We start from the raw sequence: 18,364 nt of genomic DNA, 5'->3' as shown, positions 1-18,364 counted from the left end.
GCTGCCTCCCAGTTCCACCCTGCTCCTGAGCCAGTTTGTTCTCACTGAGGTTCACAGTAATATCATCACAGGGCTATTGTTTTTATCCCTTTCAAGCAACCATAATGAGTGGCAAAGATGTTAATAATATTAGCATTTGCCCAGGCATGGTGTGTGCTCCTGTAATCCCAGCACTGGAGAGGCTGAGGCAGGAGGATCACTGTGAGTCTGAGGCAGTGTGGGCCACACAGAGAGTTCAAGGCCAGTCTGAACTACATATTGAAACCTTGTCTCAAAAACAACAAACAAACAAATACATATATATATATATGCATAAATCAAGAAATTCTATATTAGATATCATGCTAAGGATTTTATTTAATCGTGGGGTGTAACTGAGTGGTGGAGCACTTGCCAGGTACGAGGCTATGGGTACCCTCCCAGCACAGCAAAGAAAACCAAATGGAAAGTGTAAAGCAGGAGAAGGAGGATGCCGAGAAGGAGGAGGAGGAGCAGCAGGAGGCCCTCGGCCAGAAAGGCTCTGTGCTGTGGCCTTGAGGGACTCACAGTTATAAAGTCCTATGAAAAGCCCCTCCAGCTGCACCTTTCTTCTTGTGTTCTTTCTTTCTTTTTTTTTTTAATTTTATTTTATTGGTACATTTTAGGCATACAATATAATGGCATTCATCATTGGAAATTTGCACCTTTACTTAATCTCTCTTGGTTCTTATTTTTTCCCCATTCCTCTGACCTCCCTTCAACCCTTCCATCCATCCCTATTTACAGAGACTTTGTTTCCAGTTTTTCATTTTCTCATATTAATTCCATTCCCTTCTTTCCTTTCCCCTTCCCCTCCCACTTGCCCTACCCCTTTGGACCTTTTCTTCTTATTTCACATTATCAATTATTCATTTTAATCCTTATTTACACTTTGTTTCTCACACTAGAGAAACTATTCGTATTTACACATGTGTGTCCTATTTATTTCACTTAAGAGTATGGCCTCAAAATGCATCCATTTAGCTATAAATGACTCGAGTTTCTCATTCTTTATGGCTGAGTAGTACTCCATTTTATAAAAACAAAACAAAACATATTTTCTTTACCCAGTCTCCAGCTGACGGGCACTTGAGCTGCTTCCAAGTTTTCGCTATTTCTTGTGTTCTTTCTGTGTTAATTTGTAAAGATTAATGTAACTTTCGGGTGCATAAACCACAATTATTCAAAGGAGGGAAGGGAAGGGAGGTCCTTAGCAGGACCAGGAGCCTGCTCCCCTGCCAGGCTGCCACGAGGCCTTGGACCCCAGCCTAGGCTGAGCAGCAGGGGTCTCTGGCTTGGGCCCCGGCCCCTCCGAGGCCCTCTCAGGGGATTTGACCGTGAGGCTGTGTGAGCTGGCCCAGGAGCTCAGAGAGGGAGGAAGCCAGGAGCCGCTGAGAAAACACAAGAGTGGCACAGGCAAGAAAGCTAAAAAGAAACGCACTAACTCCACTAGCAAGCAAAGGACCACTCCTTTGGTTGCAGCACTGAACACAAGGCGCTGGGGGTGCAGAGGCGCTCCAGAGGGCAAGCCTGTAGGTTTTGGAGAGGCCAGGCCCGGCAGCAGGCCTGGAGGCGGTGCTGCTGCAGACTGGGGGTCCTTCCTGCCCCGGAGCCTCCAGGCCCCATCCCAGCATGTTCTAGCAGCTGCTTGTGAAATGCGTTCCTGGTAACTGTAGAGATAAAGAGGGAAGAAAGTAAGAGATTGTCTTTACCCTCGGGGAGCACTTAACCTCGGGTTCTCACCAAAGTTGAGCTAATAAACTATGTACAGAAATCAAGGTGGTAGCTAAACCCTGCTCTGCGAAACCGAAACCGGGCAGAAATGGACCTGACCCCCAGGGCTGCTGTCTGCTAACTGCAGAGCCTTGGAGCAACTTCCTGCTCTCTCCAGGGCTCCGTTTCCTCCTTGTCAACAGGGCGACAGGAAGGCACAGGAGGGAGAGCTGAGCAGGCCCCGGCCTGTGCTGGGGAAGGCAGCCCTCTGCGGGCCTGGCGAAGAGCTGCCCTTGGGCCTCTCCTCCATCACTGCCGCCTGGATTTCGTCCCTCCTAAGTGGCACTGGAGACTCTCAGCTCCCTCCTGCTCCTGAGAGTGAGAGAGGCCAGGAGGGCAGACAGCAGCCGCCCCAGTTAGCACCCAGCAGAGGGCCCCGGCCTGGTCTCCCCCGGGTGCCCACCTGCAGCACCAAGAGCTGCACACCCCCTCCCTGAGGCCAGGCCTCTGCTTGCAGCCCGGCTCCTAGCGAGGGGACCTGGAACAGGACACTCCAGCTGCAAGCAAATTCCTAGAAAGTCCAGAGGAATGGACATCATTCCTTCGCTGTGATTAACAACCCAAACAAAGCCCACTGGTATTTCCGAGTCCATTCCCAGCGCCCAGAGCTGGGCCCAGTAGCTGCAAAGAGCTGGATGCGGCTGCCGGCCTTGCCCTGGCTCAGCCTTCGGGGAGGACTCCCGGCCGGAAGTGGGGAAGCACTCTGAAGGTCACTCATCCGTGCCCTGCCTTGGCCCGGTGTGTGGGGATCCCCTGTGGCCGAGGGTGAGGGCCGGGAGGCGCACTGAGAGGGGACGGAAGTGATGTCCCCTCGTCCCTGCCAGGAGGGGCTGCAGGACAGGGGGAAAGAGACCAGTGCCAGGTGGGGTCTCAGGCACTTCCTTCCTTGGTCTCAGCTTGGGTCCCCTGTCCTCCTCCCACAGCCTCCTTCCCCTGGGCCACCTGTCTGTGACAGCCAGGCCTGGAGCTCCAAGGAGCAGCCAGCCCCTCTCCTCCTGAGGGTATACTGGCTTTGTGGGTTCTCAGGAGATGTGGCCACAGCCCAGGCCCATCCCTGGGGAGCCCCATCTCCCCGTCTGACCCTTGAGGGCCCAGAAACACAGCAAAATGAAATCAAGGTCCTCCAGCTGCCTTTCCACTGCCCAGGTCCCGGGAACCCAGGCTTCTGCTGCTACCACTCCTCACCCAGCTCCCACCTGCAGCTGCGCCACAGTTAGCTAATGGCCCCACAGCCCCTGTGGGGAGGACCCTACAGCTCTCTCCAACCCAATTGCAGGCCGCATTAGCATTCCCCAGGTCTCCGTCAGGCTGGGTCCTGTGCAGCCTGCAGGAGCAGGGCAGCCTGCTGGAATTGGGCCTCCCCGGGGTCCGGCCCGGAGCCCCACCTCAGACCTGCAGTCGCTGCAGGGAAGGCCCCTGTGCGCACACAGTCGCCTGCGGTCTCAGGCTGCTCTGTCCCTGGGCCATCAGCCAGTGCCTCAGACCCTCAGAGGTGAGGCCTGAATGTGCTGAATGGGAGAGAGGAGCTCTGCAAAGGCTGAGCTAAGCCATTCATGAAAAAGATCTCGTCTCACTTCCTTAGTGTCTGGAGTCGTGTGTGGAGGGGTGCTTGCACAAGGGCAGCGATTACTTTCTATTTCATTTCTTCCCCAACTCCTACCCCCCTTTTTTCCCGTTTCAAAATATGAAGTTCATTCTCAGGAAACTGCCAAAGAATGTGGAGCTGCTCTGTGGTTTGCTGGGGAAAAAGAAAAAAGGAAGAGTTGCATATAAAAAACAGTATTGCCCCTTCTTGAAATCCCCCCCACACACGTGCACACGCGCACACACGTTCTCAGATCATGCTGCACCCCGAAACCCCCAGCCCCGTCTAGCAGGGAAAGTACCGAAGTGCCTTTCACCTGCTGCGCCTACGGGGGACCAGCAGGCTCCGCCCAGCCGGGCGCTGGGAGGCTGTCAGGGTGGGCCGTGGGTGTCCTCAGGCCTCACAGGATCAGGCTTTCCTCCTGAGAAAAAGGTTGCTGCTGTCTCGTCGGGCCCCTCCTGGGCGGGGCCAGCCATGTGGCTCCTAGGGCTCGGTTCTGGGCTCTCCGGACATCTCTGCCTCTGTGAAGTAAAGCCTGTTAACCCTAGGTGGCGTCCGCGTGATCTCGGTGACGTGGGAGGAGGCGCACCTGCCCTCCGCTGCGGGGCCCGTGGGCTCAGCGGCAGGAAGGGCTCGGAGGTGCTTCCCCGCCCGTCGCCAACGCCCCAGGAAGCCTCATTCTCGCTGAGCCTGCACGTTCGTACAGCTCTGTCCTGACCGTTATTACTCAGCCGGTGAGGGACGAACGGTCAGCTGCGAGCATCAGTCCCCCATTTCACAGACGGCAAATCTGGGCTCCGGAGGTGCTGCCAGGAGGCCGGAGTCCAAGGGGAGAGCCCGGGGGCAGGGTGGGCTCCCCGGCTGTCTCTCCTCCCGCCCACCCCCGTGTCACCATCCCTCCCTCCCTCCATCAAGAGTCACAGAGGAGACATATGGTCCCGTGGAAGGTCTTGAAGCCTCAAAATAGACCAAGGCTTCAGCTGCGTCCTCACTGGGATCCGCGTCTCCACCCCAGCCCACGCTCAGGGTGCACGCCCCCTATGACCGCCCCACCCTGCCGCTGGCACACAGCTGCTGCCACCTCTTCCCGAGGGAGCATTCCCTGACCAGGTGGCCCCAGGCTGTCCCTGCTGGCACAGTGAAGTACCGCGGTCACCGAGCCCGCATAGGGTGACACTGGACCCCAGGCCGGCCTCCCCTAATGGTGCTGTAGGTTTGCTCGGGGTCGGGTTCCCAGAGGTAGCAATGCATCTGCGTCTCAGGGGCGTCAGGGATAAGAGAGGTCCCAGCTTTTCAGTGGCAGAGCTGAGATCCAAACCCGCAGCTTCGGACCTGCTCTGCCCCACGCCCGAGTGCCCCTGCATCCCCTCTTCCCCACGGGACCAGTTCTAACCGCTGGTATTATTCAGCCACCCCGTCCCGCTCCTTTGTTCATTTTGGTCCTTAATTCACATACCAAGTAGAAACTTCGATGTCTACCACAGGGTCAGCATGGGCGTCACATGGACAAAGGACGAAACAGTTTAAGTACTGCTCTGGCTCAGGTATGTGGTCGTCTGGGAAGCCCAACAGAATAACCAGAAATAGGAAATCTCAGACCTCAGAGGAGCCGCAGTCGCGTTGTGAGCTCAGGACTATTCTTATCTTCCTGCTCCCGGGTCTTTTTTGTGGATCTAAAAAGCAAAACTGGTGAGCACCGAGTATGAACCAAGTGTCGTGGTCATTGTTCAGTGAGGCTCAGGGCCAGGGCCGCGGGCGTCGCAGTGCTGAGGCCCCGCAGGGCCTAGGACGGCCTTCGGTCCCTCTCCCGTGAAGGGGACAGGGGCAACCTCGTGCTGCCAAGGGGGCAGGAACCCGAGACACGGAGGCAGCCAGGCCGGGCTCCGGGGGTGCTCAGGCACAGACTCGGCCCTGCGCGTGGCCAGGTGTCAGGGGCACGTTTGGAAGAGCGGAGTAGGAGGATGGGCTCCTGAGGCGCTGCTACCACCGCCTCTGGGTGGCAGGAGCGGAGGCAAAGATCTTCGGAGTGAGTGGAGCCTCCCGAACCCAGGGCTCACGATGACGAGAGGTTGAAGCCAGCGGTTTCTGTGCCCCTGAGCCCATTGTTACCTGTAACGTGGGCCTCGGCCCCCAGGAGGGTCTAGGTCCCTTTGGGGAGGGTCTGCTCCCGTGCTCTGGCTTCGGCAGGCACTGGGGTTTCCTGAGCCCTACCTGCGTCTCTTCCAGCAGCTCCTGCACACGGGACCGCACAGTGGAGGGCGCCCGAGCGTGGCTCCCTCTGCCGCAGCGCTCCTGCTGCTCACCCGGAGCCCACGCCTGACTGCCCAGGAACGCACTCGCTTGTCCCTGCCCCGCACGCACGGCCATCGCAGTTGTTCTCAGTGCTCGGCCATTAGGGATGGAGCCACCAGAACACTCGTGTGCCTGTGCCGGCTTTGCGGCAGACTCCCTCACAAAAATGAGGATAAATGCCAAGAGGGAGGGTGCCAGGTCAGGCTCCAAAAGTGTTAAACTGAACAAGCACAGGCCAAACTGCTTCCTCAGCTTGTGTACCCGTGTCCCCGGTGTGCCGCATATTCTCACCAAGCACTGCTCATATTCCTTCCAGTGCTAACTGTTCTACCCGCTATGCAGAGCCATCTTAGAATGCTTCAACTTGTACGTTCCTAATGACGGATGACATCAAGCACGGTCAAATACTGTTTTGCAAATCAGATCTCTTCTTTGGGAAGTTTCTGCCAGGATCTTTTATGCCATTTCTCTCCCTTCCATTTTCTTTTTTCTTTCTCTTCAGGCCCTCGCACATGCTAGGCAAGTGCTTTACACCCCAGCAGTACCTCCTTTGTTCATCTTTACTGTTCTGTAAAATTCCTGTTTGTATCTTTTGATCATTTTCCTGTTGTGTTTTTCTTAGTGATTTGGTGGATTTTTAAATTTTTTTATGACAGGATCTTGCTACACGGTTCAGACTGGTCTTGAACTCATGATGATCCTCCTGCCTCAGCCTCCCAAGTGCTGGGATCACAGGCATGCACCTGTAATATTATTCCCTTTTGGCTACCTAAACATCATTTCTCAGTCTCTATCCTTTTGCTCCTTTAATGGTGACTTTTGGTGACCAGAAGTTCTTCATTTTAACATGGTCCAAATTACCTGTCCATTCCTTTTTGTTGTTTTGCATATTCTGTTTTGTTTATAAAACCCTTCTGTATCTGGAATTCAATCAATGTCAGTGTTTTCTTTTAAGGAGTGTATGGTTTTTCTTGTGTTTTGCTCTGCCTTTTGGTGCTGGGGATGGAGCTCTGGGCTTTGCTCATGCTGAGCAAGAACTCTGCCACTAAGCAACACCCTCAAACTTCGAAGTTTCAGCTTTTGTACTTAAATGCTATTTCATCTAAAACTTTTGTGTGTATTTGGATACACATATTGTGTAAGGAAAAGACACTGTTTCATATGGGAAACCTTTGTCCCTACACCATGTATTGACTATATCATCTGTCTTCTATCACCTTTCTGAATAGATGTGAGTCGTTTCTGGACTCTATTATGTGTGGTTCATTTGTCTGTCCCTTTATCAGTACCAGTTATCTTAATTACTACAGCTTTTTAGTAAGTCTTGATGTCTGATTGGATAATTCCTCTCCTTGACTCATGTGTATGCATTGTACTTGGGATTAAACCCAGGCCCTCTGCACTGAGCTACATCCCCATCACTTTTTAAAAATTTTATTTTGAAACAGGATCTAAGTCACTAAGTTTGCCCAGGCTGAGCTTGAACCTGTGACCCTCCTGCCTCAGCCTCCCAGAGTGCTGGGATTATAGCCCTGTGCCACTACACCTGGCATCTCCTTGACTTTCATAGTTACTCAGTTATTTCTGCTCTTTTATGCTTCAAATAAATTCTGGAGTCAGATTGCCACATCCCACCAAAAGAAAAGAAATAATACAACTTCTGGGATTTTTATTGCAATTCCACAGAATTTAACAATAAATAAAAATTAGGAGAATTCACCCTGGCACACTATGAGTCTTCTATCCAAATCCATCCTTCTATTCTCTCCCTCTCTCTCCCCTCTCCTTCCCTGCCCCTCCCCCACTGTGGAGATCTGAGCTATACCCTAGCTTTTTCTATTTTTTCTTTTAATTTGCCCCAGTCTTGACTCAAACTTGCAATCTACCTGCCTCAGTTTCCCAAGTGGCTGGGATTACAGGGATCCACTACCACACCTGGCTATGTTTTCTCTATATTTATTTGGGCATTCCAAATGAGGTGTGTTAATTTTGGTAACGTTTTACATGTTTCCTCATAAAAATCTTGCTCATCTGTTAAATATTCCTCTAATCTTAGTTTTTGTTGCCCTTGCATTATCTTATTTAAATTGTCTGGATTTTGATGGTGCATAAAAATTAACTTTTTAAAGCAGTCTTTCATCTTGCTTTGATAAACTTTCCTCTTCTTCCTAGTAATTTGACTGAAAAATACTTTAGGTCACTTGTGTGGATAATCAGACAATCTGCCAAGATAGTAGTTGTGTTTCTTTTCATTCCTTATAACTTTCATTTCTTTTTCTTTCTTATTGTACTGGCTAGAACTTTGAGCACAATTGAATAAAAACAATGGGAACAAACAGTTGTAGCTTATTACTACCCAGAGGGAAAGTTTAATATTTAATGTGTAATATGTAGTAATTATAATTGCATGAGAGAGAGAGAGAAAAGGAGAATGGAGGAGGAGGTGAGAGAAAAAAGAAGGAAAAAAGGGAAGAGAGAAGAAGAGAAGAGACAGGCATGCAGGCCCTTTCATGCAACCGTACATGTACAGAAACTCTTACCAGGTTATGGAAGTCACCTTTGACTTCTAGTTGAGCAAGAGCTGCTATCATAAGCAAATATTGAACATTATTAAATGCTTTCTACCTTCATTGAGGGGACCACGCAGTTTGCTGCTTTTAATGAACCATTCTGTGAACAACAATTATACATTTCCTAATGCTGATGAACTGTGTATTTGCAGAATGAATTCAACTCAGACGTAATTGACTATCTTTTTAATTGTAGCTAATGTCAATATGTTAAGGTTGTGTTTAGAATTTTTGCATACATGTTTGTTAGTGAATGGTTCTATGATTTTTTTACCCTCCTACAACTATGCTTGACTTGGGTATTAAGGTTATGCTGTCCTCATAGAATGATCTAAGAAATGTTCCCTTTCCTCCCAGTCTATAGAAGTGAAATAATACTAGAAATAATACTAGAAACAATATTAGAAGTGAAATAATACTAGAATTATCTTTTTCTTCAGTGCTCAAAATATCTCACCTATAAAATCATCTGGGATTGATATTCTCTTGGGAGATGATTATTATCCACATTTAATGGTTTTAAATGGTCATATACAGAATTTCCATTTCCTCTAGTACAATTTTGGCAATATCATTTCAGTAGCAGTCTGTCCTTTTCACTGAAGTTTTGAAATTGGTAATAAATGAACATATTCTTTTTCCACTGCATTTTAATTCCTGCTGTCAGTAGTATACTCATTCCCCAGGCCGCTATAACAACGTCCAAACACTGGATGGCTTACAGCAGACCTGCACTGCCCCATCGTTCCAGTTGCTGGGAACCCGAAATCACAGTGATGACGGACAGCACCGGCCCTTCAGGGGCTCTGAGCACCCCGCCTCTGTCCTAGCTCCTGCCAGGAGCTGGCAAACTCTGGCATTCCTTGGCACAGATGCATCACCTCCTGTATCTCTGCTTTCATCTCCGTGCGGTGGCCTCCCTTCATTGACACCTGGCCTCTTCTGCTCTTCTCACTGGGATCCCAGTCATGGGATTGGAGCTCACCCTGATGACCTCGTCTTAGCTCAGTTACAGCCGCAAGTCTCTGTTTCTTGGTATAGTTACATTCACAGGTCCTGAGAGTTAGGACATGAACATATCTATTGGGACACAACTCAACTCATAATCCATAGTTACATTCTTTTTCTCCTTTCTAATGTTAGCTTTTCCCTTCTCTCTTTATCTCTTTGGTACTCTTGCTGGCTGTTACAATTGCATTTGTCTTTTTAAAGAAGCAACTTTCAACTTTGTTCCTTATTTTCCTCTTTCATTAATTCTACTCTGATTTATTCCTTCTGACTTAAAGGCCAGGATCACTTGGAGTGAAATGTTTCAAGCCCTAAAAGAAAACAATTTCCCAATCACATGAATATAGCTTGCAAAACTATGCTTCAAAATTGATGGAGAAGTAAGTTTTTTTCATGACAAAGAACACCTTAAGAAATTTAGACCACCAAAACAGCACTCCAAAAAAAATTTCAAGGATATCCTACAAAGAGACAATGAAGCCCCAAATCCCAAAAAGTCTAGTGAAATAAATGTACCAGTTAGGGTGAACAGTTAAGCAGAAGGGAATATAGAAGGTGTCAGCAGCAGGAAAACAATGCAATGACAGGAATAAGGCAATACTGTTTAGTAATAACTCTCAGTGTCTATGTTTCCAACTCTCTAGCCAAGACTTGGATTGATGGGTTGGATCACAATTCAATACCCAACAGTGACAGTGTGCTGAATATAAAAAGCACAGTTAATCTGAAAAAGAAAATCCTAGCCCAAAGATCAAAGAATGGAAAACAATATTCCATGCAACAGGAGCCAGAAATCAAGCAGGAGCAGCCATCCTGTTTTCAGAAAGTGGACTGCCAACCAAAACTGATCAGAAGAGGCAAGGAAAGTCACCACATATTAATTAAGGGGAAAATTCAACAGGGAGAGATAACAATTACAGATATGTATGCACTGAACACTGGTACACCCACCTTCATAAAAAATACTGGACATAAAAGATCCAGCAAGCAACAGCACAGTTAGTGGGGACCTCCATACTCCACTATTCCAAATAGATCAACTAGATAAAAAAATCAATAAGAAATATCAGAACTAAACCGCAACCTTTTAGCAAAGAGACTTAAGAGATGTCTGCTGAACTTTCTGCCCAACAACAAGATACACATTCTTCTCAATAAAACATGGAACTTCCTCTAAAATAGACCACATACTAGCCCATAAAGCAATGCTTACTAAATACAAAAGAAATCAAAATTATTTCATGGATACTATCAGATCATAGTCCAATGAAAGTAGAAATCAATGGCAAAAGAAACCACAAAAATCATGCAAATAAATGGAGATCAAAGATACAGTCTTGAATAATCAATAGGTCGGAGGAGAAATCAAGGAAGAAATCAGACAGCTCCTAGAATTAAACAGTAATACCAAAACAACATACCAGCACCTATGGGACACAATGAGAGCAGTCCTCAGAGGGAAACTGATAGCTATAAATGTCCACATCAGAAAAACAGCTCAAGCCCAAATCAATAACCTAATGATGCACCGCAGGTTCTACAAAAACAAGAACAATCCAAATCCAAAGTTGGCACAAGGGAAGAAATTATGAAGATCAGAGTAGCGATGAATGAAATTGAGACTAAAAAACAACACAGTACTGTTGCCGTTGCTCCCTTTGGTGTCCTCACCTTTCTCTCCGGGCCCCGGCCCTTCCTGCCCCTGGGTTCTTCCTGCTGGAACCTTCCTTCCTGAAACACGCCTGTCGGGAGATCCCTCTAGTGCAGGTGGTAAGCTCAGTTTGGTTCTAACTGTTGAAAGTAACTTCATTTTCTTCTTGGTGTTTGCTTTTCTGGGCAGATGCATCTAGACTGCAGGTTATTTTCTTTCTGTTGTCCAAAGCTGCTCACAACACGACTCCCTTGATAGCACAGGGTGCCGCCTTACCCTTCTCTTCAGAAGACGTGCAGGAATACAAACAATCCACGGAAAACTGTCTCCTACAATTTCAAACTAAAACATTTTTGACGGCCGCCTGCTTGCAAGCACAAGGACCCGAGTTCAAACCCCGGTACCAAAAAAAAATTTGTTTGTAAAACCAAATGGAAGTCCTAGGAGAGGTGTTTCTCTCTTGCATTAAAAACGAGAAATTAAGGGCCGGGGATTTAGCTTAGTGGTTCTGCCACCTGCCTTGCAATCGCAAGGTCCCGAGTTCCATCCCCGGTACAAAAAAAAAAAGAGAAATTGAATTATATTATGGATCTGTGAGAAAATGAGGACAAAAATATTTGTGTCCCGTAAGGCCCCGCCTTATCCCTAGACTTGCAGGCATTTGTGCTCCTCTGTTAGCCAGGGCGTGCTGCTTGTGTTCGAGGCATTGTCCAGAACACGGGCACCTGTGGACCCTCAGGCTCTGCCGAGGGCTCTCTGTGGAGCCTACGAAGTTGGACACAGGCATAATGAGGCTCCCTGGGGAGCTCCAGTCCCCAAAGCCTCTCTTTCCCTTAAGGGCCGCCGTATCCACAGTTAGGAGGGAGCACACGCAATATGTTACTTTTTGTTCATAAAGGAGAACTTAGAAACGTGCACTGTGGAATTCGGGTAAATGGGGGTGCTGGGGAAGAGGGAGTCAGGGTGCAGAAGGAGCAACTGGATGAGGAGTGTGGCGGGCAGGCCTCCAACACAGGGGCCGGCCTGGGACGAGGGGCACCTGGGAAGCCCTGGAAACCCACAGCTCCCAGCTCTGGTTCACTGATGGGAAGCCCATGCTGGTTCTCAGAGGTGGTGGCTGTGGGCGCAAGAGCCAGCGAGTGTGCATGGCAGCAACACAGAGACTAGCCACGGCTCCCCGGCCTCAGGTCCTCGCGCACCATGTCCTTGCGCTCCGTGGTTCGTGGGAGCTTCATGGCTGTGGCAGCGAACCTGCTGTGGGGACAGGAACAGTGAGGTGGCAGAGCTGAGGAGTCATGGCCCCCTGGCTCCCCAGGTCCCCGGGAAGGGAGGGGTGCCTCTCTGCTGTCTCCGTGACTCAGGCTCTGCTCCGAGTGCCTGGCTGGGTTTCAGCAGTTGCTTCTACCCTGTTGGAGAGAGGGAGGGAGGGAGATGGAATTCCAGCTCCCCTCAATCGCCCTGGGTTTTGGCAACCTAGCGTCAGAGAGGCCCCGGCTGTGTCCTCAGGGCAGCCTGCACATGGACTGAGCAAACGTCAGCTCCTCCCGTCCTGAAAGCGCTCCCCTGCCACTGAGAGACCCATGGGGCTAACGACCATGGGTTTGAAGGACGGGAGGCTGTGGTCTGCTTCTCAGAACACCAAGCTCTGCCTCCGGATCTGTTGGGAACGGGCTGTGTGACTCAGTCGGATCCCTCGACCGCTCCATCCTTACAGCTGTCTACTGGAGAGTGGACAGGATGGATGAAGTCTCCCAGAGCTCCCATTTCTCACCTTGGGTGGGAATCCTGTCCACTGACAGTGATGCATGAATGAAGAGCTACCTAAGGTTGACCTAACGTTAATTTTTTTCTGTTTTCCGTTCTGTTTGCCTCTTGAATGCAACTTTCATGTTCAGACATTCAGGAGCATCCCTGCCCCCTTCCTTTGTCCCTCAGTTTGGCCGGGTGGCCAGGGGTGAGTGGAGAAATGCGTGGCTGGCTGGGGCAGGTAGGAGTCGATCACCACAGGACCCTCCCCTTGCTTCCCCTGTCCCAACAGGCAGGGTGTGATAGCATATTCCTCCACAAGCAGACCTGGTTTATAAGCCACTTTCCCTCAGCTCAGTAACTGTGCTGCTTTCAAGCAGGAGGAAATGAGCCTGCAGGAGCCTAGGAGAGATTGTGGGACAGAGAGGAGACAGATGCAGTCCCCTGGCCCAGATCCTGGTGTACCCATCCAATCCCACCATTGAGGGCGCAGAGAGGAGTTGCTGCCCACAGGGGCTTTCACAGAGCACTGGAGGAAATAATCAGAACAAGTCTCAGAGGGAGGTCCTCAAAATACAGCACAGAAATGCTCGCAGCAGAGAAACTGAGCAGTTCATCCAGGGTCAGACCACAGAGGACAAAAGCAAGTTAACCAAACCCTTGATCCAGTTGAAGGGCTTTCAGAGAGCTTTGCTAGCAGGTGGGATGGCATAGAGGCCCTGAGCCCTGAAAGGGCCTAAAGACCCACTCCCACATCTATCGGCTTCTTTTCCCCACTTCAACATAGAAGCAAAATATTCCGAAGTAAGTCAGGGAGTAGACCACAGCCTCAGAAAGGCTGCTGGGAGGAAGCAGAACAAAACAAACAGAACAGGAGCTACCAGAGCCAGCAAGTTTGGGGTCTTGGGAATTTACATATTAAAGGCTCTGAGAAATCCTTAAGGCAAAACCCCAAATAAACAAGCAAAATACCTAAAATAGGAAAGTTTCCCTGAAAAATTTTGTTTAACTCAATATTATTTGGCCTGGGAATTCTCTTCTCATCTTCCCCAGGTGTGCATAGTAGCAATGTCAGGGCTCACTTGGGTATGTGACGACTGTCCTGGTCCTCAAAGGGCAGGCGAGGCTGGGGGGTCTGCTGCTTCCAGCGGAGGAGAGGCCACTACCTCCTCACTCTTCCTGGCACCTGCAGAGCCAGCAGCTGCTCACCACTGCCCTCCTCAGCACCGCCCTCTGTGCCCTCTGCCTGGGTTGAGGAGCTGCCTTTCCAAGGACCTCCAGCCCTCAGCTCCTCCCACCGAGGCGTGGAAGCAAATGCGATGCATCGTCCTCTCTGGAAGGAGCCCCAGCCCTCCCAACCCCTGTGCGCTGCACACGCCCCTGAGGGTGTGCAAGGCAGCAGGGAGGGTTGGAGCACTACTCAGGCCTGGGCACACACACTGAGTCTCGGCCCTGCCAGCCACCCCAGAAAGGCTTACTCGGGGCTCACGGCCCCCTGTACCCCACGCTGCCCCTGCCTCAGCCCTTCAATCTCCCAGGGCCCAACAGGAAGCCCACACCCTGAAAGTGCTGCCTCGCCAGGCTGGTCCCTCTGCCCTCTGCAGTTTCTCTTCTCCTCCTTCCCCTGCCACATGCACGCTCTCCCCTCTCCCTTCCCTCTCCTTCCGGTCCTCTCTCTGCTTCTGTTTCTCTCCTCTCCTTCCAACCAGGGCTTCATTCCCAAGCTGCTGCCCCAAGGAGGCCAGCAGTCTATGCGCATCTGGCCACGTGCGCCTGGCCCTGCAGGGACACAAATGTCTGAGGGAAGAGTGGGACGGGGCTGGGGCTCCCCTGAGAAGGGCAATTTTGCTCCCCAGCCCTAGAATGCTCTGCCTCCCACTTGGGAAACCCAAACGCATGTCGGAGGTGCCATGGAGAGAAGGGAGGGGAGAACCCCAGCTGCTCCCCGGGTGCAGGAGAGAATGAGCGTGGGGCCTGCTGGTGGGTGCAGTGGAGTCCAGAGAGCAGGCCGGGAGCCCCACGAGAAGGCCATGACCTCCTAAACACAGGCCGGAGGCCTTGCAGCCTGGGCCTGGGAGGAGCAGAAGTGGGCATCTCTGCGTCCTGACGCAAGGCTGTAAGGATCACAGACCACTCAAGGCCGGACCATCCCCCTGCTTCCAGGCAGGACTGTGCAGCGGAACTGGCCAAGAGGTCTGGGAGCTCTGGAATTCCCTGCAGAAGGAAAACTGAGCTCCTTTTACTGACTGTGAGGCTTGGGATCCGGGTGTCAGCTTTCCAACCATTCACAAAGACCCGGTCAGAAGGTGCTGGGTGACGGGTGGGTGTCCGGACCCCAGCCCTTCGGTCACGGGTGCACGGAATCACAGTTCCCGGGATGGCAGAGTCTTCACTGCCTGGCTGAGGCCTCTGGCTATGCTCATCCCAGTGGCACAAAGCGGCAGAGGCTGTGCGGTGCAGTGCTGTGCGTCACACGTCATTGCGATCACAGGTGTTGGAGACAGAGATCAGCGATTGCTCCAATTCCTCTCCAGAGGGCTCCTGGCCTGCAGCACTGGCCTGCGCCATCTCCTCTGCCTGGCCTCCCGTCCTGCATGCACTCCCCGCCAGGTTCTGCCCTCCGTCCTCCTTTCGTCCCAGCTGCCTGTGAGCTGGCCTTTGGGACTGTGCAGAGGAAAGGCAGGGGCTGAGTAGGGTGCCATGTGATTTACATCCAGTCCAGGGCGCTCGTTATGTGGGGCACCAGGCATAAACCAGGATTTCCAGGGCAGAAGGAGACGCTGACCACCCAGCTCTGGGCTTGAGTCAAGTCTCTCAGCATGTTCCTCGTCTGATCGTGGGCAATTGGGTTGAGCTCAGGTTTCTCAGTGGTAAAGCCTGCCGGAAGTGCAATATCTACTCCCTCACACTGAGAAAGGATCTCAGCCTTCGAAGGGCATCAGAGTTGTCCCAGATATGTGGCAGACATGAAGGTGCCCTAGACTTGGAGCAGAAGGGTCGGAGGAGGGAGGAGGCTGCCCCTTTTGGATTCGCTGCCTCTGGTGGTGGCCCTGGCACTCCAGGCCTCCTTGCCTGGCCACCGCCCCCCGGGGGCCCTTCCTGTGCTGCCTCCGCTCCCCTCCGCCTCTCTCCAGGGAGGCGCGTGCCACTTATCCTTGAAGGCCCGGTGTGCCCTGGTGCGAGGTGGGGGTCGAGGGGTGCCCAGGACCTCTGGACGTACTCGAGGGCCAGAGAGAGCTCCCTGGGCCCAGCCAACAGTCCGGGAGCAACCATGAGAGATCAGCCGTTAACCGGCCTTCATCCTGAAATGACTGAGTGAAAACTGAAAGCAAAACTCAAAACCACCCATTCCGCTCCGCACTGCAAGTGCTGAGCTGAGCCAAGCAGACCTTGCTCCTGCCTGGCCTCCAGCCCCCGCCCCGGCCTCTGCTTGCTGTGGGGCCCAGGACTCTGCTCCTCCCTCCCCTCCCCATCCCCACACCGGTCCCGGTCCTCCCCACCTGGCGCTTTTCCTGCTGACCCCACCTACCAGAGAAGAGCCAACCTTTCCACTCTGAGAAGGCACCAGGGCATAGACGAAGGCACAGACTTCTGCCACACCGAGGCGACACCATCCATGTCCCAAACACAGCCGGAGCCTCTGACCCCTGCCCTCCTCCCAGACGGCTGCAAGTCTGAGCCCAGGCTGACCTTGTTTCAAAACGCAAGTCCAGAAATAAAAGGCTGAAGGCATCGCTCAGTTCGAAGGCCACGTATACGTATGGGCATGTGTGGGGTGGAGCTCAGGGGTGTCCTTGCCTGCAGTGCTCACAGCCTGTGAGTTCAATCCTCAGCACCCCCACACAGCAAAAACACTTTCTTTACTACAAAATCCATAACCAGCTGCTCTCCAGCTTACAATGGGGTCACATCCAGACGAACTCATCATTAAAACGAAAACATTCAGGACAAAAATGCACTGAACTCACCCAAGCTACTGAACACCCAGCTTAGCCCAGCCTACCTTACACGCACTCGGAGTACTATTTTAGCCCACCACTGGGAAATCATTAGCGCCAGGCCTGTCTGGTGATGAAGGGTCCACTGTCTCATGAAATGACTGGAACTGAATACTACTCATTCAAAAAGCGAGAGACAGAATGGGTTTCTGCGTCACTCTCATAGGAAAAGGTCAAATTCGAAGTAAGGTTTCGGTGGATGCGCACTGCTTCCCCACTACCCAGGGTGGAGGAATCATGAAGTTGATCCAGGGCAAGTAGAAGACTGTTCCACAGCTCAGACTCCACCTGGAGTAAGACCACTCTGGACCTGCTGCCTTGCACAGCCCTGATCGTGCAGCTGCCCTGCGGTGAGTCAGTGCCTCTGGAGTGCTTTGCCATGCCCATGCCCTGGTCCTGCCAGGCGTCCGCGTGCCCAAGCGCCAGCTGAGGACTGGCTGAGCCCCTTGGTGCTGCAGCACAGGCCAGCTGGGGCCCCGCACACGGGCAGCAGGTGCCACCCGTGCAGGGTGGGATGTAACTCGGGGAGCAGTTGCATCTCTGAGAGTGATGGGGTGGAAATGGACCTGGAACGCCAGTGTCCAACAGGACAGCAATTCTCAAGCTGGGTGCAAGAAGATGTCCTGAGAGATCCACTGGCCTGAGCAGTTCAGAGGGTTCCTCTGCCCAGTTCAGCCTCCTGGGCGCTTGCTCCCATGGGCTCTGCCTTCCATTCTCTGTGCTATTGCCGTGGCACAGAAGCCATGTACCCTACACAGCCCGGTTAGATGCCTGGGGGACCAAGCACAGATGGAGCCGAACCTTGGCATTGAGAAGCCTTCCATCCCTGAGGCTCCTGCCTCGTACCTGTGTCTGACAGCAGAAGCCCCAGAAGCCCTCATCCCTGCCCTTCTTTTGCTTCATCGCAGGAGATGAGGCCCGGAAGCCAAAGCCACTGGTGGGGCTCCAGAGGCCACCAGGGCTGAGGATGAGCCAGCATCGCCCACTGCCCTTGGTGAGCTGGGGCTCCCCACCCACTGCTGCAGGAAGTAGGACTCCGGCCGAGCTCCTGGACGTCAGAGCAGAGCATGCTCCTCCTACACCGACCCGAGGAGGGGCCCGGGTTCCATGAGGATGGCTGAGGTGCTCAGAGCCGCAGCCCCTCCTAGAAGCCACCCCCGGCCCCTGGTCTGTCCGGCACGGGTCCGGGCTGCAGAGATGCACTTCCTAGCGAGCTCTGCGCCATGCTCTTCCCAAGAGAAGAATCAGTGGGGCCGCTGTGGAAGACCCTCACCAGGACAGTCTTTCGGGCCCTTCAGGGAGCCGGGCCTCTCCGCACCGCACCCCGCGCCAGGCTTCTGTGACAGGACAGCAGATTCCCAGGAGCACAGGGTGCGCTGCTGGCTTCGGCGGCCCTCAGAACCACTCTTGGTTTCAGCTCTCACACAGTCCTGGAGCTCTGCACATCCATCTTCAGGGGAATTTCGCCGGCAGTCCCCAGGTTTTCAGAAATGTCTTGGTCAGAAACAAAAGACACCAGTTGCCCTGCTGCCCCCACTCTGTGGCCTCGTGGACCTGACAGGCATCGACCCTCTTCTGCCTGCCTTCACCCCAGGGCAGGACACTGTTGCTCTGCATTTGGCTTCCACACCCCCTAAGCGTTTGGAAAGCCATTCTCCTCTCTGTCCCCACAAATGCCGGACACTGAAGCTGGGTTTTGAAGCCCTGTGTTTTCATAGAGCCC

General features: G+C 52.3%; 1 long non-coding RNA gene across 1 annotated transcript; it reads right to left on the bottom strand.

Moving 5' to 3' along the window:
- Positions 1–811: 811 nt before the first annotated feature.
- Positions 812–16,604, bottom strand: LOC110346649 (uncharacterized). Its single transcript, XR_002390813.2, has 4 exons — positions 16,173–16,604; positions 4,833–12,303; positions 3,678–3,897; positions 812–3,529 (listed from the first exon to the last, which is right to left on the bottom strand). It is a non-coding gene; the product is annotated as an uncharacterized LOC110346649 (long non-coding RNA).
- Positions 16,605–18,364: the final 1,760 nt, after the last annotated feature.

This window comes from Heterocephalus glaber, unplaced genomic scaffold (assembly GCF_053883595.1).
Source record: "Heterocephalus glaber isolate CG9 unplaced genomic scaffold, H.glaber_assembly_v1.0 deba00001444, whole genome shotgun sequence".
NCBI classification, from domain to species: Eukaryota; Metazoa; Chordata; class Mammalia; order Rodentia; family Bathyergidae; genus Heterocephalus; species Heterocephalus glaber.
Note: the sequence above shows the minus strand (reverse complement) of the source record. Positions and strands in the feature narration are given on the sequence as shown.